At 38.8% G+C, this 25646-nt stretch overlaps 1 pseudogene across 1 annotated transcript; it reads right to left on the reverse strand.

The window, feature by feature from the left end:
- Positions 1-10122: 10122 nt before the first annotated feature.
- Positions 10123-10820, reverse strand: LOC309622885 (large ribosomal subunit protein eL38 pseudogene; annotated as a pseudogene). Its single transcript has one exon. The product of its transcript is annotated as a large ribosomal subunit protein eL38 pseudogene (transcript).
- Between the last annotated feature and the right edge of the window lie 14826 nt (positions 10821-25646).

A 25646-nucleotide genomic window follows, 5' to 3' on the forward strand; every position in this document is an offset into this window, starting at 1 on the left:
CCAAGAAAGAGACAAGCAGTTCTCCGGAAAGCAGAAAGCTGAATAAGCTTACAGCTTGGGGGCCACCACAGTTTGATACATCCACACCTAGCATTGCTATGTATTCTTATGGGATCAACCTTTTAATCATTATGTAATGTCCTCTCTATCTCTCGTAATTCTCTGAGCCCTGAGGTCTACTTTGTCATATATCAGTATAGCCATTCCTGCTTTTTAAAAAAATTAATATTTGCATAATATATCTTTTTCTTGTCCTTTTGCTTTTAACCTACCTGTGTTGTTATGTATGAAGTGAGTTTCTTGTGGATAGCCTAATTGGGTCCTAATTTTTTATTCATTCTGGAAACCTCTGTCTTTCAATTAGTGTATTCAAACCATTTATAGATAAAGTGATTATTGATATGTTAGGGCTTAAGTCTGCCACTTTGTTTTCTGTTTGTTTTCTCTTTCTTATTCCTCTTTTTCTCTTGTCTTACTTTCCTGTGGATTACTTGAACATAATACTGGAAGTTCTACCCAGTGAAATAAAGCAAGAAAAAGAAAGAAAAGGCATATAGATTGGAAAGGAAGAAATAAAACTGTCTCTTTTTGGAGATGACACAATTGTGATAACACTGAATCCTGGCAGGGAGGCAGAGAAGCTGTATTACTCATACATTGCTGATGGGAATGTAAAGTGGTACCATCACTCTAGAAAACAGTTTGGCAGTTTCCTTTAAAACTAAAAATGGACTTAACATATGATTCAGCAATTATACTTGTGAACACTTATCCCCAAGAAATCAAAACTATGCTTACAAGGAAATTGTACATGAATGTTCACAGCAGTTTTATTCAGCCGAAAACTGGAAACTACCCAAATGTCTTTCAATGAATGAATGAATGGTTAAACAAACTACGTTTTATCTATACCACAAAATACTACTCAAAAATAAAAAGAAATGAACTACTGATATATATATACAACAACTCAACATGCCTTGGATGAACCTCAAGGGAATTATGCTGAGTGAAAAAAGGCAATTACAAAAGGCTGCATACTGTATGATTCCGTTTATATAATATTCTTAAAATAACAAAATTATAGAGAAAAAATTAGTGCTTTCCAGGAGTGAAGGATGGGAGGGGATATGGCTACAAAGAGGTAGTACAAGGGAGCTTTGGGGTGATGATATCTTGATTGTGGTGGTAGTTACAGGAAGCTACACATGTGACAAAATTGCCTACTACTACACATACACCCCCCCCCCCACACACACACAAATGAGTTCCTATATCTGATTAAGGTCAGTTACCTGATTTTGATATAGCACTCTAGTTATGCAAGATGTTAACACTGGGGGAGACTGGGTAAAATGTGCGCTGATCCTCCCTGTACATTTCTTTCCAACTTCCGGTGAATCTATAATTATTTCAAAGTAAAAAGTTGAAGAATATATTTAGTTATGAATATATAAGTATTCACACACATGTATGTGAAAACCCACCAGTTTGTTTTATTCTTCCAAGTTCATTATCCTTATCAGACCAACTGGGGATACACATGGGTTCTAGGAGCCAAAATGAGGGGAGATGAACCCTTTCAGAGTGGTCTCGGGTCCATTTTTAAGGATACGGTAAGTGGAGAGAGCCTAACTTAATAGGTTGAGACAGTGAACTGGAAACAGTTTATGGAAAAACTGCAATTTGATGTGACCCTTCCCAAATATTAAGGTGCATTAAGGGGAAACAATGGACCACACCATGAGAGATTCTAATTTCGGTCTTCTATGTATCAGAAGCCTTTGTTTTAAATAAACACAGGTAATTCTGACATTTGTGGTTCTCTGACCACATTTAGAACCACACGGATGATTGGATTAAAATCCTACCTCTGCCGGCCCTTACTGAGTGAACTTTGGCAAGTTCCGAGTCTCATTTTCCTTATCTGTAAAAGGAGAGCAATGTCCTCCTAGTGTTAATATGAGCTGGTGCTCAAGAAATAATTGTGATGTCACTGTTGTCAATATTGTCATAATCATTATATCATTAATGATATTGGCACACAGTAGGTCCCAGTGATGTCATGCTGGAAGTGTTGCACTAAGATGTATCTAGTATATTATTTAGCACCACCAGGGCTTTTGACAAATTGGGTTTGATGAGCTTGTAGACACATGAGGCGGCTTCTTGAGGATTGTCACTGGGGAGAGCAGTGCTGGGGGCATGAGTTAAGGCCCTCGGTCAGGAGTACGGGAAGGTGTCACTGCCTGAGGTCGAGTGGGAAGTACATTCAGTTCGTTCACCTGGTGATTAACAATTGGTATCACAGGCAAAGAAACTTCCTCTTGGGGGAGGCCTACAAAAGGTCCCCCAAATTTTGTAGCACAAACTGGGAAAATGTCAGAAATAATGTTATGTCCTATGTCATGAGGGGTGTGTTTTCTTATATTCATTCATCAAATATTCCTGAGAACACACTGTGTACAAAGCTATGGGTGATGTACTGGGGATACATTGGTGAAAAAACAAATGTCATTCTGCCCTTGTAGGGCTTGTAATCAGGTGGGGGAGACAGACATTGAACAGGAAATTGTATGTGTGGTAAGTGTTACAAAACAGGAAGTGAGTATACGTTGGAAGCATGTAAGAAGAGGAATTTGGGACTTCCCTGGCTGTCCAGTGGTTAAGATTCTGAGCTTCCACTGCAAGGGGTGCAGGTTCCATTCCTGGTTGAGGAACCGAGATCCCACATGCAGTGTAGCATGGCCAAAAAAAAAAGAGGAAGTAACTTTGAAGGGGGTAACAGAGATGCTTCCCTGTGGACATGCTATCTAAGCTGATCTGAATAGGAAAGGAATCTGCCAAGACCGTAGCTGTGGAAGAGTGTTTGCAAAAGAAACAACATATTGGAACACCTGGAGAGGGAGGGGACACAGGCATTTTGAGGAACTGGACAAGTTCAGCATGGGTGTCAGGCAGAGTATGAGGTGGGAGAAAAGGGTAGGTGAACATAAAGCATTTAGGCCAGTGCCTGGCACAGTGGAAATAATAGGAAACAATGCCAACCTTTGGTATTATTATTTTTATTGTTAATTGTAAGGGCAGTTAGAAATCTTTGAGGGTTTAAGGTAGGGGAATGACTTGATGAGATTTTCATTTTAGGTTGTTTAAAGTCACTTCTTGAGGACTGTACGCTGGTGATGTACTGAGAGGTGGAGAAACTCAGTTGCTTCTCTGCTTTCCAAGAGTATTCTAGCTGGGTCTTGAGGTGAGGTACATCACTCCTTCTCCTTGGTGCTAACATTCCAAGTCCAGGGAACCTAATATGGATCCTCACATTGACCTTGTAGTAAAGTACCCCCTTTCCCTCCACCCCTTTTTTCCCCCTAGGATAGCTCCTGATCTAGAGAGTTTCTTCTTGATCCTTCTTCACAAGTGGTTTTCCCTTTGAATATGTGGAAGAAAAGACTTAGGCCAGCTTGTAAATAAGTGGACTTACTGTCCACTTGGTGTCACTTGAAATTGACCATGGCCTGTATACTGTGCCCTCAGAGTGTCCTTCAGGGGGCTTAGCAGCTCCCTCTGGTTCCTTACAGAGGTCACACCTGCAGCTCCTATTGGATATGACTAAATGGTATCCAAGGCCTAGAAGACACAGTTATATATAACACTGTGCCCTCTGGCATGTTGCTGTCTGGGCTCTGTTCTATATCAGAGACAGTGGGTCTAAAACCCCATGACTGCTGATGTAACAGCAGATGGATGTGATAAGTCAGGAGCGACCATCATCTCAGTAAGTCAGGGGTGACTTCTACACAGGGAATTGTATCTTATGGATATGGTAACCTATGGGTATCCCAAGGTGTGTCTAATTGGGAAATAGAACAACTATTAGGGCAAATACGGAAAAAAATATTGTAGAAAGAAAAACAGAAAAAGCTTAAAGGTGAGAGTATAAATAAGAATATGGTGGATTTTTATCCTAAAAGCATGGAGACATATTCACTTGCATTAAACCAAGGTAACAAGCTCAAGTCTAATCCAGAGAAACCCAAATATTTCTTTGAAACATGTGACATCCAAACCACAAAACAAGCAATGCAATTTAAAAAAGAAGGCAAATCAGGAAAAGATAGGAGTCTCTGATAAAGTATTCTCTGAAAGTCCAGCTTTATATGACATTCCTTTTCTTCTTAGGTTAGCTGGCTACATTCCTTTAGGACAGAAAACCAGGACAGAAATCCCACCTGGCCAGCCATGGCCTCTTAGGCTGCCGTTCATGTTTCTGATGACCAGCGACCTTTTTAGCCTTTACCTGTACTGACAGGAACCTTCTGCCACCACCTGGGAAGCCGCTAAGCAGGAGCAGCTGTGGCCAGACTGGCCTCTGCTGAGTTTCCAGGCCTAACCATAGTGGCATATAAAACTCCTTGGAGAGTGACCTTGTGCCAGGGCAAGAGAGTTACGTTCATCCTAGAGATTAGTAGTTATTTTCGCACTTTTCTTAGATGGTTGAATCTGCCAGGTTCCACACAAGGAGGCAAAGATATTGCCTCCATCAATCCATAAAATGGTGATAATTAATTTTACATGTCAACTTGTAAAATTGGCTGGGCCAGTGTCCAGATATTTGGTCAAACAGTGTTCTGGATGTTTCTGGGAAGGTGGTTGTTTTTGTTCTTGTTGTTGTTTGGTTGGGTTTCTTTGGATGAGTTTAACATTTAAATTGGTGGGCTTTGAGTAAAACGGATTACTCTTCATAATGTGGGTGGGCTTTATCCAATCAGTTGAAGGCCTTAATAGAGCAAAGACTGACCTCAGGGTGCTGGGATGAATTGGGAGATTGGGATCGACATATATACACTGCTATGTATAAAATAGATAACTAATGAGAACCTACTGTATAACACAGGGAACTCTACTCAATGCTCTGTGGTGACCTAAATGGGAAGGAAATCCAAAAAAGAGGGGATATATGTATATGTATAGCTGATTCACTTTGCTGTACAGCAGAAACTAACACAACGTTGTAAAGCAACTATACTCCAATAAAAATTAATAATAATTTTAAAAGACTGATCTTCTCCAAGCAAGAAGGATTTCTGTCAGCAGACCACCTTTGGACTCGAACTGCAACTCTTCCTTGAATCTCCAACTTGCTGACCTTGCCTATCACATTGTGGATTCACTTGAAAACAGAGTCAATCAGGGTCAAGCAGAGTCCTTGTGGTTTGGCCCATGTGGTAAGGACATGTGCTTTGGAGATAGGCAGGCCGAGTTTTGAGCCCAGTTCCGCCATTTACTACGTGCATGATCCTAAACAACTGAACTTTTCTTAGTATCCTATTTTGTAAAAACAGAAATAATAATAGAACCTACCAATATTTATTAAGAACATTTCAGCTGCAAGTAAAAAAGTGCAACTCAAGAGGGCTAAAGCTAGTGCTTCTAATACTTTAATGGGCATACAAATCACCTAGAGATCTTGTTGAAACGGAGATTCTGATTCAGTAGGTCTGAGGTCTAAGGGAAAAAATGTGGAGAGGGGCTTTTTTGGGGAAGGGATGTCTGTGTACTTGGAAAGTGCAGTAGTAAATATTGCTTCAAGCACAGCTGGATCAAGTGTTTAAACTACATTTCCAATAATTTGTCACTTAGATTTTTAGTCTCTACTTACCTCTTTGTTTGCATCCCATGCTTCTAGAAGTTCCAGAATTACAATTTATCAGCTTGAAAATCACAGAGAAGATAGAGCATCTTCCCCAATAGTTCCAGAAAAAGTCCCTTCATTGGTTTGGCTTTGTTTGCTTTTATTTAGATCATGCTTCACTCCTGAGTCAATCACAGTCATCAGGTGAACACAATACCTCAAGCCAAAGATGCTGATCTTAGGCTCCAAACTCTCTAGCCCTGCAGCATTTAGTCATCCCTGGCCATCACGACCCAGACTTTGGAAAAAACATGTCGGATCTTTGAAGCCCTAGCTTTGGCTCTAGTATGCACAGTGAGATATTTTGCTTATTAAGTAGTTCCCATTAATGAAGTGTTTCTTGGGAGGTATCTAGAACTATCCTTTTTTTTTCTAATTGCAAGTTTTAATTAAGTTTAAATTGGACAACATGACTATAAAATGGGAAATAAAATAGGACAAATCAAAGAAAACCTACAGAGGAAATTAAACTAGGAAAATGCACATTGGGCAGGATCATGTGGGTGAGCTGGGATTAAATGGCTCATATTTGGGAAGGACCTTGGCTCCTTGCTGTAAGTAAATGACCTTCTCCAATGAACTAAATGATATCCTAATGGCCTAAAAGGCTTAATGCACCTCCCCAATTTCTTCCCACTGATTAGTAGGCCCCCTGAGTATAATGCACTTCCTTATATACACACAGTAAATGACTAGAAGATGAGAATGTAGAAAGAGTTATTAAACTTTAAACCAACATTAAGATTTATGTCATGAACTTCTGCTTTTCCGCAATGTGTTCTCTGACAGACTTGATTTTAAAGACTATGAAACACTCTCAGCTTATTGCTCAAAGGCCTTTCCAAAAATATAAATGATTGGATAATGACCTAGGTCACCAGAGCATGTTGGAAAGATCTTTGTTCAGATACAATTTCAGGGGGCTTAGCTGAGGAAAGCTCATTATAGGTACCAATGATTAGATTTTTGTGCTTTTTCATTATGACCCATAGCACCACACATCAGTCACTGTGCGTCAGAGCAAATTGCAAAAGCAAACACATTCACATTCACATTCACATTCACATTCACATTCACATTCACATTCACATTCACATTCATCTGGCAAGTGTATTTGTTTTCTGGACTTTTAGAGGACAGTTTCTGGCTGCTAAGTCAATCATGATGAGTGCTGATTCAGAGAGAATGACTGGTCCACTTGGCAAGGCCGGTTTTATCCTCTCTTTTGCCAATCACCCAGAAGAGTGTTTAGAAGTCATTGGCAACATTTACTTCCTTTGATGGATTCATTCAGCTCTGGCAAGAGAAAATGTTTCTGTGTTGCCTGTGGTTGTAGTGCGGAACTCTGAGGTGTGCAAATAATTCCAAATGGCCCTTTGAAAGTAGCTGACTTAATTGGGTTGGTTTTAGATGTTAAAATGAAGGCAAGAGTTACCTTGCCTTGGAGTTCAGTGAAAAGGGTAAAAATTTAATTATTCCTCTAAAATGCATTAATTTATTCAACAAATATTTATTAAGGACCTACTATATGGTGGTCACGGTGCTTGGTACAGAGAATACTGTGCTAAGATAAAATTGGACATAATTTATTTCCTCATGGAGCTTACTGTTTGGTGAGAGTCAAATTAAGAATTACACAAATAAATCTGTAATTTCTAATTATGATAGGTCAATGAAGCAAATGATTTGGGCACTGGGGAGAAGATAAGAGAAACATAATATTGATGAAGGTGGGGTGGGAAAAACATGTATATTTGGACAAGAATAAATTTCTCATGTTCTAAAGAAACATTAATTAATCCCTCTTCAATTCCACATTCAAGTGAAAAAAGGCCTCAGTCAATCAAGGTACTTTGGACATAGTTACTTAACATTTGTAGGATTGTATGAGCATTTTGAATTCTTATTTAATAATCATGGAAATTACCAAAATGGATTAAGAAGGTCAAATAATTTTTAAAAATTGAAATGAATACTTCCACTTACTAAAAAAAAATAACCCAATCAAGAATGAAATATGGTTTTCTGCATCTATTCTTGTGAAATGTAATTTAAACATCTTTGATCTGTGGATAGAATTATTTTTGTGTATTTAGGAAGCACTAAATCTGAATTACTTAAAATTGGTTTAATAGCTATACCTTTACATACTTAGCATTTATGTTCTATCAGCCTGTAATTTCTTATAATCATCATCATCAACACAACATCATTTATTTCATAAGAATTTATTGAACAATGTATTAGGTCAGAATACCACAGGCTGGGTGTCTTAAACAACAGAAATTTATTTACTCACAGTTTTGGAGGCTAGAAGCCCAAGATCAAAGTGCCATCAGGGTTGGTTTCTGGTGAGCTGAGTTATAGGCACCTGGCTTCTTGCTGTGTCCTCACATGGCCTCTATTCTGTGAACACACAGAGGGTGAGCTCTGATATCTATTCCTCTTCTTACAAGGACACCAGTCCTATCGGATCAGGACTTCATTTCACCTTAATTACCTCCTGAAATGCCCTATCACCAAATATGGTCACATTGGAAGTTAGTTTCAACATATGAATTTGGGGGAACATAATTCAGTCCATTATAAGCACTTACTATGGGGCAAACTCTATGATAGGCACTAACATGAAGTGCTGAATGAGACAGTCACTCTCTCTCCCCTCATAGAGCTTCCAGTCTAGCTAGGTGGGCACACAGTAAACAGATAATTGCATAAATAAATATTTCTATCCTAGTGAGTACATCTTGGGGAAAGGACAGATTATATGCAAAGCCCAAAAGTAGCGCTTTTCCAGAAGCTTTGGGGTTAATATCAAGGTTAGCAAGAATAATGCTATAAATAAGTTCCTAATTTGAAGTTTTGGAGCAGATTATATATATGTAGTGGACAAAGAAAGATAATGAGCTGCAAAATTGGAAATACAGGGTGTTTTTTTTTTTTCTTAGAATAGCACTGTATTTCCATCTTACATTTGGAAGTGCCTCATCTAATATAAAAATTCATGAGTGAAGAGGTTCAGTTTATAAATTTTTTTTTTTTTTTGGTCCGAAGAATATAGTGCTTTCTTCCTAATTATTTCAAGCCAGTCATTGTTATCAAAATCCAGTCTTTGTCATGAGGGACAACATGAAAGGAAGGAGCCTAGGCATTTTGGACTGTTAAACAATCAGGATATTTTCTTCTTCCCAAAACATCTCCAAACTACTAGTGGTCCCCACATGCCAGCAGCATAGTGTTTTATTATTAGTTTTTTCCTCTCAGATACCTTCCCTAACTCTTGATTTGGTGTACTTCGACTAAGTTCATAATCACAAACTGGAGTTGGACTTTGTACATATTCACAAGCTCAACTAGGCTCACAAAATTCATCTGTGTTGCTCAGCTGGCCCTGCCTTCCTCGAGGAACCCCAGAGCCAGGACCCAGAAGCACTAATAAGACAGTTCTGCTGTTGTGCTCAGAAGTCCCTTGGAAGACATCACAGCTGCAATTCCTCCAAATCTGAAAAGTATGGTTAGGACAGTATAACTCACTGATGCAAATATCCTGGTTGGCTCTTGATCAAAACAACAAAAACCAAAGTCTCTCCATCCTCATTTACCACTATCCTAGCTGTAATTTTGAACCAAGGAAAAACTAGGGAGAATGTTCTCAACTGAAATCAAATAATAAAAGAACTAGAGGAGAGACAGGTGGGGAGGAAAAGAGGAAACTCCCTGAAGAAAGCTTTAAAAAGGGATGCATCTGTGCTCTGATTGCCCAGCTCATTAGGGCTCCATCTCTGTGTTGAATCCAATGCCCCACCTGTATCCTGTTTCCTCATCACATCACTGTCTTTTCATTACTACGCTGACACCTGTAAACATCATTCTGATTTATTTTACATGGCATACATTTCCATGTCTTATAAACCTTGGCTAGTTAATTTTCTCATAAATGATTTAAAATAGAGAAGAATGGACACTACTACAAGATGGCAAAACCCAGCTTTATCAGATCTTAATATCATGCCAGATCTTCATCAGACTATTTCTTTTAAGTAAAGATGTTAAATATTTCAGATGCAAAGAGGAGCTTCCTGTACACCCCTTCTCTCTCTTTTTCCTCCATATCCATAGCAGGAGTACTTACTACTGGGGAACCAGTGTTTATCACCCACATTATTATACTTTTGCCACAGATTTAGATAGCCATAAATATTATAGAATATTGTTTTGTAGATTTAAAAACTTTATGTAAATGGTATCATACCTCATATATCCTTCTGAACTGGCTTTTATTCTCTCAGTATTATATTGTGAAATTAACACATGCTGATACATGCAGTTCCAATTTGTTCTTTTTTTTTTTAACTGCTGTAGAACATTAAGTGAATATACTTCAACACATTTTTCAATTTTTCTCTTGATAAAAATTTAGGTTGTTTCAATTCTTTTTTTTTTTTTGCTGTAATGAACTTCAATTACAACCTTGTACCTTTCTCCTCCCAAACACATGCAAGTGTTTCCCTTGAGTGTATATCTAGTCTCCAGGCTACCACAGCAAATTACTACAAACTGGGTGGCTTAAAACAACAGATTTTTTCCTCTTACATTTTTGCAGGGCAGAAGCCCCATATCAAGGTGTCAGTCACTTCCTCCAGAAGCTGTAGGGGAGATTTCATTTCTTGCCTGTTCCATCTTCTGTTGACTGTTGGCACTCGGCCTGGGGTTGCGTACTCCAATCTCTGCCTCTGTCTTTACGTGGCCATCTCCTCTGTGTCTCTCCTCTTCTGTTTGTGCCTCCTCTTCTTCTTCTTTTTTTGTTTTTGAGAATTTTAAAAATTTTAATACAGTTCAAGTCAGTGTGCGTGATTCATTTCAGCTCCTTCACTGCCAAACCTGGGGGCAGGGATTGCTTCAGCTTCTCTGCCTTCTCTTTGTCTGTGATGACCAAGGTGTAAAGGTATCTGCTGCATCAAACTTTAAACATCATATTATCCTTATTTTTCTTTATCTTGACCGACTTGGCGTCCTTTCGCCCGGCTGTGAGCAGAAAACCCTTGACTTCCTCAATTTTGTGAGGCATGGCAACGAGGCGTGGAGAGCGTGGCTGGAACCTTCCATCCAGGCCCGGGGTCCCCAGATATCACCCAGTCGTGGATTACCACGGATTACCTCCCACTCCCCACATAGGGCCCAAGAGACCTGTGCCTTGTCTTCTTATAAGGACACTTGTCATTGGATTTTGGATCCATCTAGATAATCCAAGATCTCATTTTGAGATCCTTAACTTCACATGCAAAGACCCTTTTCCCAAATAAAGTCACATTCACAGATTGCAGGTAGACAAGTCTTTTGGGGGCCATCATTCCCAACCTCAGCACTGCTGAAATTTTGAACCAGATCATTCTTTGGGCATAAGGATAATCTGTGCTTTGTAGGAAGTTTAACAGTATCTCTAGCCTCTGTGGACTATATTGCAGTAGTATCCCCTCCCTCCTCCCTTGCCTTTGCAACCCCAGATGTGACAACTAAAAATGTCTCCAGACATTGCCAAATACCCCCTGGATAGGTGAACTACTCCTCTCCTTGTTGAGAAACACAGATTTAGGGGAAAGTTGCTGACTTATAGGATATGAGCTTTTAAAAACTTTATTAGATATTGTCAGTAGTTGTCCAAAGTCATTGTACCAATTTAAACTCTTAGCAGCAGTATGTGACAGTTCCCATAGCTCTGCAACATTACTTGTACTTGGTAGTGTCAGACTTTTTTTTTCTGTCAATTTGGTGCTATCTCATTGTTGTTTTAATTTACATCTTCCTAATTTCCAGTGTGGCTGAGCATCTTTTTATTCATCTATTTTCCATTTGGGTTTCTTGGTCAATGAATTGCTTCTTCATACTTTGTCCATTTTTTTTTTTCTGTTTTCATTTTCTTTTTGAGTTAAAGGAGCTCTTTATATATTCAGGAGACTAGTCCTTTTTCAGTTATGTCCAATGCTAATGGTTTCTCATTTGTACATTATCTTTTGTTTATAGTATCTTTTTTTTGGTGACAAACTTCTAGATTATAGCATTATCAATTTATCAATTCTTTTTTATGGTTTGCACTCTTAGGGTCTCTTAATGTCTCTTTGAAGTGTAAGGAGGCAGTCATGCTGCTTGAGGAAGACTGTAAAGACTAATCATATCCGAAAGAATTTAGTACTGTGGGAGGTGTCATCACATGTTGGAAAGACACAGAACAGTGTGCAGACGGCAGTCCCAGAATGCCCTAGCCGCAACTCCAAAACTGTGTTTTGGAGAAATAACTCACCTGCTTTATCTTTCCAAGTGCTTGTCTAAAGGGGAAGATTTGAGTCTCTGCATGACCCTAGTGTATTTAAAAATTTTACACACTTGTGAGTTCTCTAAGAGATGCAACTTACATCTCAGCTGTAGGAATCATCTTAACAGTCTTCTAGACTATTGGTAAAATTACCTGGACTGTAACAAAGGAAAACACACAAAATGGGAAACATATACAGATTATACAAATGAATGATGAAATGTCAGCCTAAAGTGCACACTTTCTCTTTTACTTTCATGTATCTTGAGACAAAGGCTGAGAGTGAACCCAACTGTTACCTTTTGTGATATCAAAAATATGTCAGATACAATGCACGTACATACTTTTTAGCACAATATTTAAATTGTATTTTTTTCCCTTATAATTAATTCTTTTAATCACCAGTCCATGTTAGCCTAGTGATAACCACTTGGGGGTGCTTCTGAAGAGTCTATATACCCTATCTTCAGGGACACTTCACTAAACTTGATTTCCATTTAATCGATACTGTGATTTTTCTTTTCAGCTAGATCTTGCCATGCATGATGTTGTCTTTGACCAATTTAGGAATCACCCCAGATCCTCACAAATATTACAAATACCTGAAAATGAATCTTGGACTTCTTTCACAGTTAAAAATCTTTCTTGTTTGGTAAATTCAGTTTAATATTTTCACTTACTACTCACAAAAGTTTCATTTTGTAGCCACCCCCGCAAATAAAGAAAGGCTTTCACTCATCTTTGTCATAACTATACTCATTACAGGTTTACTTTATATTCATTATAATATTATTTTAAGCTAATAATGCTGTAACTATTAAAATTCAATGGCCATTAAGTCATAGACTCTTAAACTGTTAAACATTTAGCTTATGTACTGGTTAAAGTAGGGAACTTTCATTTGCACAATCGTGGGTGTGAACCGAGAGCCTCAGTTTTCTGATCGTCAGCAGTGACATATGCCAATTTCTCTCTAGTTAGTTTGGGAGTTTGGCTTCATATCACATTAAACAGAGGTGACACTTCTGGCCTACTGTGTGACAGATGAACTTTCTGGAGATCATGGCACCTAATAGATCATTTAATGTGAGCAGCTCTGACACATGACCAAACTCCTTAAGCATCAGAGAAACTTCATGCAAGTCAATGCCCTGTTGAAGTCTGCTGTCATTTCCAATGAGTGTCCACAACTGCCATTGGCAGCTTTGAGAATTGTTGCCAGTGATACTGAGGACAGAGGGTCAAGCCACTTTGCTGTAGAGTGGTCCAAATGTATCTCAGGGGAAGACAATGATACCTAAGAGGAGAAATCAAGGGATGCCAAAAGAGCATTTTTCTTTCCTCTTGATCTTACAGTACAATTGTTAAACTTGTGCTCATACAATTGGCAGTTCTAACTAGCAAATAAAATAAAATAAAATAGGATAGCTTACTGGTATTTGAAAAAAAGTACATTCAGTAAAACATTATTGAGTGAACGAACAGCAAGATGACTAGCAAATCATTGGTATGACTATGTATAGTAATAGTCATCTTACTCATTGATTGTCATTTATTTAAATTTTTATGTTATATTGGACTATAGTTGATTAGCAGTGTTGTATTAGTTTCACGTGTACAGCAGAGTGATTCAGGTGTACATATACATATATCTATTTTTCTTCAAATTCTTTTCCCATTTAGGTTATTACAGAATAATGGGAGGGCAGAATCAAGATGGCATACTAGGGGGACGTGGAATTCGCCTCTCCTCACAACTAGGGCACCTACCAGCCACCGGTGGGGGACCACTGACACCTAAGGGGATGGGAGGAACACCCAGCGACTGGGAAGGATGTGGGGTGTGGGGGGAGTGAAGGGGGAGGAGAAGTGGAGGTGGGATGGGACCTGCACCCCTAAGGGATGGCTGGGGGAAGGGAGGAGTTCCTACACCAAGCAGGACTCAGCCATGGTTAGGGGTCCAGCACCACAGGGGAGACTCTGGGGGAGATGGTGGGGGAAGGGTGCGAAGGAATGGAAGGGAACGTGGCCAGTACTTTCCCTGTCCACTTAGGCACCGGGGAGCCTGCTGGGCTCCCAGGCCTAATCCTCTGCCCTCAGAGCCTCCCTCCTGCTGTGCAGAACCCAAGCCCCACCCCTAAACCCCCACCCAGGACCCCACCTCTACCCTCAGACACCCCCTCCAATGTGCTGTGCTTAAACCCCACCCACACACCCTCACTCAGGGCCCTACCCCCAAACTCCGGAACTCCACACTCCAGAGGCCCTCCTTCCGACGTGCTGCCTCTCCCTTTCCCTGCAGGTCCTAAGCAGAGGCCCCAGCTCACGCTTGAGTGTCGCCCTGCCTAGGCCCCGCCCCCAGGGCCTTTTCCACCTATGTGGGTCCTGAGCCTAGGCCCCAACCTGCCTAAGTCCAGCCCCACCCTAAACACCGCCCCTGCCTAAGTTCCACCCTGGCCTAAACTCCAACCCCATAGCCGAGGCTTTCTTTCTTTTCTTTTTTCCTCCTTTAGACTGGGGTTCCATTTTACCTTGTTGATTCATTGTTGTTGATTCTTTTCTATTTTTATTTTTCCCAATAAATCTTTTATTTCTCTAATTTTATTTTATTCTTTATACTTTGCTATTGTTCTCTCCTTTTGGCTTATCACCCCCCACCCCACTTTTTTTTTTTCTGTTGTGGTTTTATTTTACCTTATTGCAGTTGTTTTAATTATACTTTTATTTTTCCTAATATATTTTTTATCTTTCTAATTTTATTTTGTTTTTTATTATTTGATATTGTACAGCGCCTTTTTTTCTTTCTTTCTTTCTTTTATTTTTATTTATTTTTTTACCACACCACGAAGCTTGCGGGATCTTGGTTCCCAGGCCAGAGGTCAGGCCCAGCTCCTGTGGTAGGAGCTCTGAATCCAAACCACTGGACTAACAGAGAACCTCAGACCCCAGGGAATATCAATCAGAGTGAGGCCTCCTGGAGGTCTTCATCTCAGCACCAAGACCTGGCTCTATCCAACTGCCTGAAAACTCCAGTGCTGGACGTCTCAGACCAAATAACCAGTAAGAGAGGAATACAGCACCATCCATCAAAAAAAAAAAAAGAAATGACAAAAAATATGTTACAGACAAAGGAGCAAGGTAAAAACCTACAAGACCAAATAAATGAAGATGAAATAGGCAACCTACCTGAAAAAGAATTCAGAGTAATGATAGTAAAGATGATCCAAAAGCTTGGAAACAAAATGGAGAAAATACAAGAAACATTTAACACGAATCTAGAAGAACTAAAGAGAAAACAAACAGTGATGAACAACATAATTACTGAAATTAAAAATACTCTCGAAGGAATCAATAGCAGAAAAACTGAGGCAGAAGAAGGGATAAGTGAACTGGAAGATAAAATGGTGGAAATAACTGCCAGCAAGCAGAATAAAGAAAAAACAATGAAAAGAATTAAAGACAGTCTCAGAGACCTCTGGGACAACATTAAACTCACCAACATTCAAATTATAGTGGTCCTAGAAGAAGAAGAGAAAAAGAAAGGGTCTGAGAAAATATTTGAAGAGATTATAGTCGAAAACTTCCCTAACATGGGAAAGGAAATAGTCAAGTCCAAGAAGCACAGAGAGTACCACACAGGATAACCCCAAAGAGAAACATGCCAAGACACATATTAGTCAAACTGTCAAAAATTAAATACAAAGAAAAAATATTAAAAGTAGCAAGGGAAAAACAACAAATAACATACAAGAGAATCCCCAAAAGGTTAAGACCTGATTTTTCAGCAGAAAATCTGCAAGCTAGAAGGGAGTGGCAGGACATATTTAAGGTGATGAAAGGGAAAAACCTACAACCAAGATTACTCTACCCAGCAAGGATCTCATTCAGGTTCGATGGACAAATTAAAACCTTTACAGATAAACAGAAGTTAAGAGAATTCAGCACCACCAAATCAGCTTTACAATAAATGCTAAAGGAACTTCTCTAGGCAGGAAACACAAAAGAAGGAAAAGACCTACAAAAACAAACCCAAAACAATTAAGAAAATGGTAATAGGAGCATACATCACAATAATTACCTTAAATGTAAATGGATTAAATGCTCCCACCAAAAGACATAGACTGGCTGAATGGTTACAAAAACAAGACCTGTACATATGCTATCTGCAAGAGACCCACTTCAGACCTAGGGACACGTACAGACTGAAAGTGAGGGAATGGTAAAAGATATTCCATGCAAATGGAAATCAAAAGAAAGCTGGAGTAACAATTCTCATATCAGAAAAAAATAGACTTTAAAATAAAGACTATTACAAGAGATAAAGAAGGACACTGCATAATGGTCAAGGGATCAATCCAAGAAGAAGATATAACAATTGTAGATATTTATGCCCCCAAAATAGGAGCACCTCAGTACATACGGCAAATGCTAACAGCCATAAAAGGGGAAATTGACAGTAACACAATCATAGTAGGGGACTTTAACACCCCACTTTCACCAATGGACAGATCAACCAAAATGAAAATAAATAAGGAAACATAAGCTTCAAATGATACATTAAACAAGATGGACTTAATTGATATTTATAGGACATTCCATCCCAAAACAACAGAATACATTTTCTTCTCAAGTGCTCATGGAACATTCTCCAGGATAGATCATATCTTGGGTCACAAATCAAGCCTTGGTAAATTTAAGAAAATTGAAATCATATCAAGTATCTTTTGTGACCATAACGCTGTGAGACTAGATATCTATTACAGGAAAAAACTGTAAAAACTACAAACACATGGAGGCTAAACAATATGTTACTACATAACCAAGAGATCACTGAAGAAATCAAAGAGGAAATCAAAAAATACTTACAAACAAATGACAAGGAAAACACGATGACCCAAAACCTATGGGGTGCAGCAAAAGCAGTTCTAAGAGGGAAGTTTATAGCAATACAATCCTACCTCAGGAAACAAGAAAAATCTCAAATAAACAACCTAACTTTACATCTAAAGCAATCAGAGAAAGGAGAACAAAATAACCCCAAAGATAGCAGAAGGAAAGAAATCATAAAGATCAGATCAGAAATAAATGAAAAAAAAATGAAGGAGACAATAGCAAAGATCAATAAAACTAAAAGCTGGTTCTTTGAGAAGATAAACAAAATTGATAAACCATTAGCCAAACTCATCAAGAGAAAAAGGGAGAAGACTTTCTAATAGAATTAGAAATGAAAAAGGAGAAGTAACCACTGACACTGCAGAAATACAAACGACTGGAATAAAGACACAGATGTAGAGAGTGCACTTGAGGACACAGGGAGGGGGAAGGGTAAGCTGGGATGAAGTGAGAGAGTAACATTGACATATATACAGTTCCAAATGTAAAATAGATAGCTAGTGGGAAGCAGCTGCATAGCACAGGGAGATCAGCTCGATGCTTTGCTACCACCTAGAAGGGTGGGATAAGGAGGGTGGGATGGAGATGCAAGAGACAGGGGATATGGGGATCTATGTATACATATAGCTGATTCACCTTGTTATGCAGAAGAATCTAACACAACATTGTAAAGGAATTATTCTCCAATAAAGATGTTTAAAAAAAGTATATTGAGCAGAATTCCCTGTGCTGCATAGTAGGTCCTTGTTGTTTATCTATTTTAAACATGTAGTGTATACATGTCAATCCCAAACTCCCAATCTATCTCTCCCCTGCACCTTTCCCCTTTGGTAACCATAAGTTTTTTTTTTCTAAGTCTGTGAGTCTGTTTCTGTTTTGTAAGTAAGTTCATTTGTATCATTTTTTAAAAAAATTCCGCATACAATTGTCATTTATTTACCCATTTAACAAATAGTTATTGAGTGCTGACATTGTGCCTAAACCTGAGCTAGGCACTAGGGATTCAGTGGTGAGCACAGATACTGTCCTGCTTTCATTGGACAGACAATCAAATGGGGAAGAGAACTATTGATTAAATAATCTCACAGAGAAATTTAAAACTGCAACTATTTTTTTTTATCATTGTTAGTTTTTTAAGATTTTTTTTTGATGTGGACCAACTTTAAAGTCTTTACTGAACTTGTTACCATACTGCTTCTGTTTTGTGGGGTTTTTTTGTTGTGTTTTGTTTTGTTTTGGCTGCGAGGCATGTGGGATCTTAGCTCCCTGATCAGGGATCGAACCCGCACCTGCTGCATTGGAAGGCAAAGTCTTAACCACTGGATCACCAGGGAAGTCCCCCAAACTGCAATTATGCTGAGTGGTACTAAAGAGAGAGGCATGGTGCTTTAAGGATTGAGCAAGGGACGTCAGGGAAGGCTGCCCTGAGAAGGTGTGATAGTTAAGTTTTGAGTCAAATACAGCAAGAGAGAAATGGAAGAGACATTCCTGAAAGAGAGCAGTGTGTGCCAAGGTCCTGTGAGGTGCGAGAGGTGGGTACCTCTCATTGTGGGAGAAAAGCAGTGTGTTCTGTTACCCTACGAAGCTGGAGAGAGATATAGGGCTAGGCTTGGAAGAGCCTTCTGTGCCATATTCAAGTGATTTGATTTTACACCTAGAAAAACAGGAAGCCATTACAGAATTTGAGCAGAGGATGACTTGATCAGATTTGAGTTCCAAAAAGATAATTCTGCCATATGAGGAATGGGGGTTGGAAGGGGTCAAAGCTAGCTAACTAGTAAGGGTAGACTAGTTAGGATGGTCTTCCAATAGTTCTGATGAGCTAAAGGTCTCTTGAATGACAGTAGATGGGGAGAGGGATGGAGATGGTAAGACGTAGATGAATTCATGTGATAATTAGAAAATAAAAGGACTTGGTACTAGATTGAAAATGGAGGTAAAGAAGAAGGAAATGTTAAGGATGACCAACACCCAAGTTTCTAGTAGCTGAATGGCTGATGATGCCATTCACTGAACCTGGGAACACTGGCAAAGGACCATATTCAGGGAGGAAGGTTATGAGTTTGTTTTGGGTCTGGAGTTTTCTCTTGAACACTTGAATATTTGGATCTAGCATTGAGAAGAGAAGTCAAGGTTATAGATACAAAATATGAAATTGGGAGTCATCTGTGCACAAATGGGTGATAATTGAAAATAAATTACTGTGGTAGACAGAATAACGGCCTCTCCAAGATGTCCATGTCATAATTTCCAGAGACTGTGAATGTGTTATCTTACATGGCAAAGGGAAATTAAGATAGCGTATGGAATTAAGGTTGTTATTCAGCTGACTGTGCAATAGAGATTATCCTGGATTATCTAGGTGGACCCAATGTAATCTCAAGGGTCCTTAAATGTGGAAGACAGCAGTAGAAGAGTCAGTTTCAGAGGGACGTGATGTGAGAAAGCCTTGTCCTGTCATTGCTGGTTTTTTTTGGTTTTGTTTTGTGGTTTGTTAATGACATTTTATTTTTAAATTATCATTTGTTATATTTACCAGTTTGCCAAACTACCTTATCTATTTATTTATTTTTGGCATTTTATTTATTTATTTATTTTAACATCTTTATTGGAGTATAATTGCTTTACAATGGTGTGTTAGTTTCTGCTTTATAACAAAGTGAATCAGCTTATAATGGAAGGAGCCTCTCATCAAGGAATAGGGGCAGCTCTAGAAGCTGGAAAAGACCAGAAAATAGATTTTCCCCTAGAGTCTTCAGAAAGGAACATAGCCCTGATTAGACTTGGATTTTAGTACAGTGAGACCCATTTTGGAATTCTGATCTCCAGAACTGTAAGATGATAAAACTGTGCTGTTTTAAGCCACCAAGTTTGGGGTAATTACGGCAGCGATAGGAAACTAATCCAGTTACCTTGAGAAAAGTTAAAGAGAGAGGGTCTAACACTGAGTCATGGAACTCTATTACATAATGGTGATATAAAGAAAAGAAACTTACTAATGAGACAGGGAAGAAAGAGAAGAGGAAAACCAGGAGAATTTAGGGTTCTGGAAGCAAGAGGAGAGAATCTTTCATAAAGAGGTCAAGCAGGATGAGAAATGTATTCTGGATTTGGTGGTAGGAGCTCATGGATGACTACGGTGACAACTGTTTTGTTGGAATGAAGGGAGCTGGGTCCAGTGTGGGGTTGGATGTGGTATTAGTGCGAGGTGAAGAGGCAAAGATAAAGACTATGGGCAATGCTTCTAAGAAGTTTACTTGTACAGTGGAAGGAAAAGTTATAGAAATGTTACCTTGGAATAATAATAATATTCCTGAACCTTGGTGTTGTTGACATTTTGGATCAGGTAATTCTTTGTCGTGGGGGGCTATCTTGTGTATTATGGAGTGTTTAGCCATTTCTCTGGTCTCTGACCACTAGATGCCAGTTGTAGTCTCTTCCCTCAGTTGTGACAACTAAAGTTGTCTGTAGCCATTGTTAAATGTCCCCTAGGGATGAGTGACAAAATGCCCCTAATTGAGAACCACTGTTTTGTACAGTAAATAAAGAATCCCCTGAGTTTGATTTGGTCCAAGTACATCAGACTTATTTTTTTCTGAAGGGTAAAAGGGCATCAAATGAGTGCAACATTATTTGATGGGCTCCTTCAAAGCTCATGCTCTAGATACACTTGATTTTTAGGTACCTACTCTGAGTTGATAGAAATTGAATTTGTATAAATGGTATTATTGTGCATGCTCTCATATAAGAATCTGAAAAGATTAGCCTAGGATGGACTCCAGTTATATTCAAAGTTTGTTCTAATTCTGTCTTTGCCATTTAATCTAGATTGGTGACCAGACGATAATGGAACAGCATGGTTCCAAGAAACTGCCCTTACCCCAGTATCATCTGCCTATAAGGATTCTAATAGCATTAGCTGAAATCTCAAAGCAGGTGCTCATCAAATCATGCTGATATCTTTCACACTTTAAAAAAAAAAAAAGACAAAGTGTCTGCATTCTAACGTGTTTGATGTGGCTTTTCAGAAATTTAATGGGAAATGCAGTCCAAACCTTGTTTCTGAGCTTTGAAGAAAAGGATTGCTTTTTTAGATTGGATGCATATGTTGAGTCTCAGACGTATGAAGACTCTATTTTTCTTGCCACCATTCACAAGATCCTTCCTGTTGGATTGGCTCTTTGGGTGTGCCAAATGTCCCCCACCTATGTATTCATCCCTTCTTCCTCCCTAACTCCTGGCAATGCTTGATCTTTTTACTATTTCCATAGATTTGCCTTTTCAGAATGTCATGTAGTTGGGATCATACAGTATGTAGTCTTTACAGATTGTCTTCTTTCACTTCGTAATGTACATTAACATTCCTCCATGTCTTTTTGTGGCTTGGTAGCTCATTTCTTTTTAGCACTGAATATTCCATTGTCTGGATGTACCACAGCTTATTTATCCAGACACCTACTGAAGAACATGTTGGTTGCTTCCAAGTTTTAGCAATTCTAAGTAAAGCTGCTGTAAACATCATGTGCAGGTTTTTGTGTAGACATAAGTTTTCAACTCCTTTTGGTAAATACCAAGAAACATAATTGCTGGACCATATGGTAAGAGTGTGTTTAGTTTTGCCAGAAACTGTTCAACTGGCTTTCAAAATGGCTGTACCATTCTGTGTTCCTACCAGCAATGAGAGTTCTTAGTGCTCCACATCCTAGCCAGCATTTGGTGTTGTCAGTGTTTTGGATTTTGGCCATTCTAATAGATGTATAGTGGTATCTTATGTTTTAATTTTCAATTCTTTAATGATATGTGATGCTCTCCATCTTTATTTATTTATTTATTTATTTATTTATTTTTGGCTGTGTTGGGTCTTTGTTTCTGTGCGAGGGCTTTCTCTAGTTGTGGTGAGTGGGGGCCACTCTTCATCGCGGTGTGCGGGCCTTTCACTGTCGCGGCCTCTCTTGTTGCAGGGCACAGGCTCCAGATGCGCAGGCTCAGTAGTTGTGGCTCACGGGCCTAGTTGCTCTGCGGCATGTGGGATCTTCCCAGACCAGGGCTCGAACCCATGTCCCCTGCATTGGCAGGCAGATTCTCAATCACTGTGCCACCAGGGAAGCCCTCTCCATCTTTTTATATGCCTATTTACCATCTGTATATCTTCTTTGATGAGGTGTCTGTTCAGATCTTTGGCCCATTTTAAAATCAGGTTGTTCATTTCCTTATTGTTGAGTTTTAAGAGTTCTTTGTATACTTTGGTTAGTAACCTTTTATCAGAAATGTCTTTTGCAAATATTTCCTCCCAGTCTGGCTTGTCTTCACATCCTTTTGAGTGTTTTAACTTAAAAAAAATAAGTTCTTGCTCATTTGAAAGCCTATTAAGCAGTATAAGGAGAAATGTAATCCACAGCTTTTTAGGATATTAATATTGAATTTAGCAGAAATGTTAGGAGGTATGGACTTACCTAAGCCCTTTGCCATCTTTCTGGGTCATTTAAATACTTTTCCTATAGCAGCATGAAGTGGTTTTCCTCCAGCTGCAAAAGAATTGCAGTGTGAGACCATGAATTTAGTTTGAAAATACCAAATTTGTGAGACCTGAGGAGATTTAATCCTTGGCAAAATGTGCTCAGCTTCTCAATTAAGAAAAAGAATTAAAACAAACCAGAGGTGTTCTTGCCTATATCTGGTGGCTTTAGAAGTTTCCCTATGGGAGAAAGTTACGCTTTAATGAAGAATTAGTTTAAGCAGGGTGGATTAAGTTGCTAAAATTCATCTCCATAGTAATTTAGCAAGGGAAAAATTAAGATGTTGGCCACAGTTGTTATAAATTTGGTCAGAGCTGAAGATCCATGTGAATAACTTTGGGAAGGTGATACTCATTCCAGTTGATCATTTAGCCATTAAATACCAATCTTGCACATAGTGGGTCCTCTACTCAAAAGTGCTTTTGCTTATGAGTTACATGTCAGTGTAAATGAGCCAATCTCATAATTCTTTTCACGTGTTCAATGACTGCATATTTTCCTGCATTTATTTTACTGTGCCTCCTATGTTCTAAGAACCGTTTAAGTTTTGAGGGGAACACAAGTTTGCATAATGTGATTTCTGGCATTAAGGACCTTTACTGATGACTAGAAGAAAGACAAATGTATGGAACTTTCTGTGGTCTGAAAGATAGTCCATCTTTCCTGAATGATATAAAAGAAAAAAATTCCAGTTTTTTTTAACCACTTCCTAATGTACAATTTGACTTCTGTACAGTGTCATTTAACTTGGAGGAACAGTGAAACTGTGACGGTTAATTTTCCGTGTCAACTTGACTGGGTCATAGGATGCCCAGATAGTTGATTAAACATTATTTCTGGTGTGTCTGTGAGGGTGTTTCTGGATGAGATTAGCTTTTCAGTCAACAGACTGTGTAAAGCAGATTGCCTTCCCCATTACAGGTGGACCTTGTCTAGTTTGTTGAGGGCTGAAAAGAACAAAAAAGGGGAGGAAGGGAGGATTTGTTCTCTTCCTGACTACATAAGCTGGGACGTTGGTCTTCTCTTACCCTTGAACTGGAAATTACACCATCAGCATTTCTGGTTCTCAGGCCTTTGGACTCAGACTGGGAAAAAAAATTATATATATAATATATAAAATTATATGTATTATATAATTATTATAATATAATATTGTATATTATGTATAATATTTTATATATAATAAAATTATATATGTGTGTGTGTGTATATATATATATATCTCCTATTAGTTTTGTTCCTATGGAAAACCTGACCGATACAGGAACCAAAGCACTTAAATTTAAAGGGTGATTTATTTTTTAAAAGGCGTTCAAGAAAAAAGAGAGAGAAAAAAACCTTTGTATTCATACAGTTTCAAGTTGTTGGCTAAACTGACAGATATTTCCCTGTTTCTCACCCCCCAAACTGTATCATTTCATCTGAGGATTTAAAATTGGGCAACCAAAGATCACTCGGATTGTATTTAGTGGCGCATGCCAGGTCAATTTATTTTAACATGCATAAGTCTAAATTGTCAGTAATAAGCATCTCAGGGAAGAACTGTAGGAAAAAATCAATATCCCTGTTGAGAGTTTTCAATAGTACTTAATGATTTTACACATCTGCCACACAGACATGAAGAAGGCTCTGTTAAAACCCATAACAGAGTAAGCAAGCACTGCCTAAAAAGGGGAAAAAAATCTATATCAAAACCACAAGATAAATATGACTAGCAGAATAAATCTTAGTTTCAGTGGACAGGTAGGTAATATACGTTGGAAATTTACAGACTTGATCATGGTAGGGTTGTGCTTCAGTTTCCTTGTTTATAGCATAGTGATAACAAAGTACCTACCTCCCAAGATTGTGGTGAAGATTCAATGAGATAATATAGGTGAAGCTCTTAGAACAACACCTAGCTTATAAGAAACACTCCATACACTTTCAAAAAATAAAATTAAGTAGGGCTTCAGAGACCATCTTACAGAGATGGCTGCTCTGAACTTTATTCCTAGACTTCTCTCTGTCTCTTTTGGTGACTTTCATTTATTGAAAAACAAGGCCCTTAAAAGTGAAAATGTTCTGATTGGACAGCATTGGGCCTCTTCAGCAACCTTGCCCCCTTCCTCAATAACTAAGCTTCTCTGAAAGTAAGACAGAAGCTGCCATAGTGTTGGGGGGAGTGATGGAAATTGCAAAGGTCCATGACAGGCTGGTAGAGGAGAGTGATGGGGACTTTCTTGAGACAGGTGGGGTCTTTCAGCAGGTCCAGGCTTTATCACCCATGGGGAGTTGTTTGGTGGTTTTCAGAGTAAATCCTGGATTGTGATTTTAGGATGGGGAGCTGAGCTTAGAGCTTCACCTTCTCCCAGTCCTTGAGAGAGATTATCTGTGGGGCTGAGTATTGCTAGACGCTTTTCCCTTTGACTGGAAATCTAGGAAAATGACCTGGGCAGCCGGTCAATGGTATAGATTCTAGAATTTATTTAATAGTGGAGATGTTTAGGACCATCGATATCACCTGATCTCACTTCCCCATCTTAAAAGTGAGGAGACTAAGGCCTAGATTGGTAAACTGACTTGCCCAAGGTCACCCAACATATAGTATGGCAAAGCTGACACTGAAGTCCAGGTTTCCTGACTCCACATTCTGTGCTTATAGAACACACCTGTGAAAGAGAGAGCGCAAGAAAGAGATTGGGACACAGAGGATTAAGGGGTGGAATTTAGATCAACATTTCTCCATAGGTGCATCATACTAAAATTTCACATCATAAATAATAGTATAGATGTCTATCACTTATCATATATTTACTATGTGATTATCACTTCATGTACGTATATTAATTAATCCTTATAACAACATCATAAGGTAGGCACTGTTGTTATAGCTACTTTACAGATGAGGGAACTGAGGCTTGGAGAGGTTCAGCAAATTGTCCAGTATTATGCAGCTAATAAGTGACAGAGCCAAGACTAGAATAATGAGTATTGGCAAATCACATTTCAGTTGACATTAAGGCCATTTAAAAAGAGTCTTGGGGAGAGGCTTGGTCCCTTCTCCACTCCAGGTTTTAGTTTACACACTTTTAAAGTGCAACAGATGATCTTCAAGATCTGTGCATGAGTTATTGTTCTATTACTTTATTTTTCCTGGTGTTTTGACTGCACACAAGATTTTTCTAACTAAAGTTTGAGAATAAGTATGCAAGGTTTTCATTCCGGATAAAATGAGGGTTAAATGAAGTGGTAG

The sequence above is a fragment of the Balaenoptera borealis genome, assembly GCF_965194805.1.
Source record: "Balaenoptera borealis genome assembly, chromosome: 2".
NCBI classification, from domain to species: Eukaryota; Metazoa; Chordata; class Mammalia; order Artiodactyla; family Balaenopteridae; genus Balaenoptera; species Balaenoptera borealis.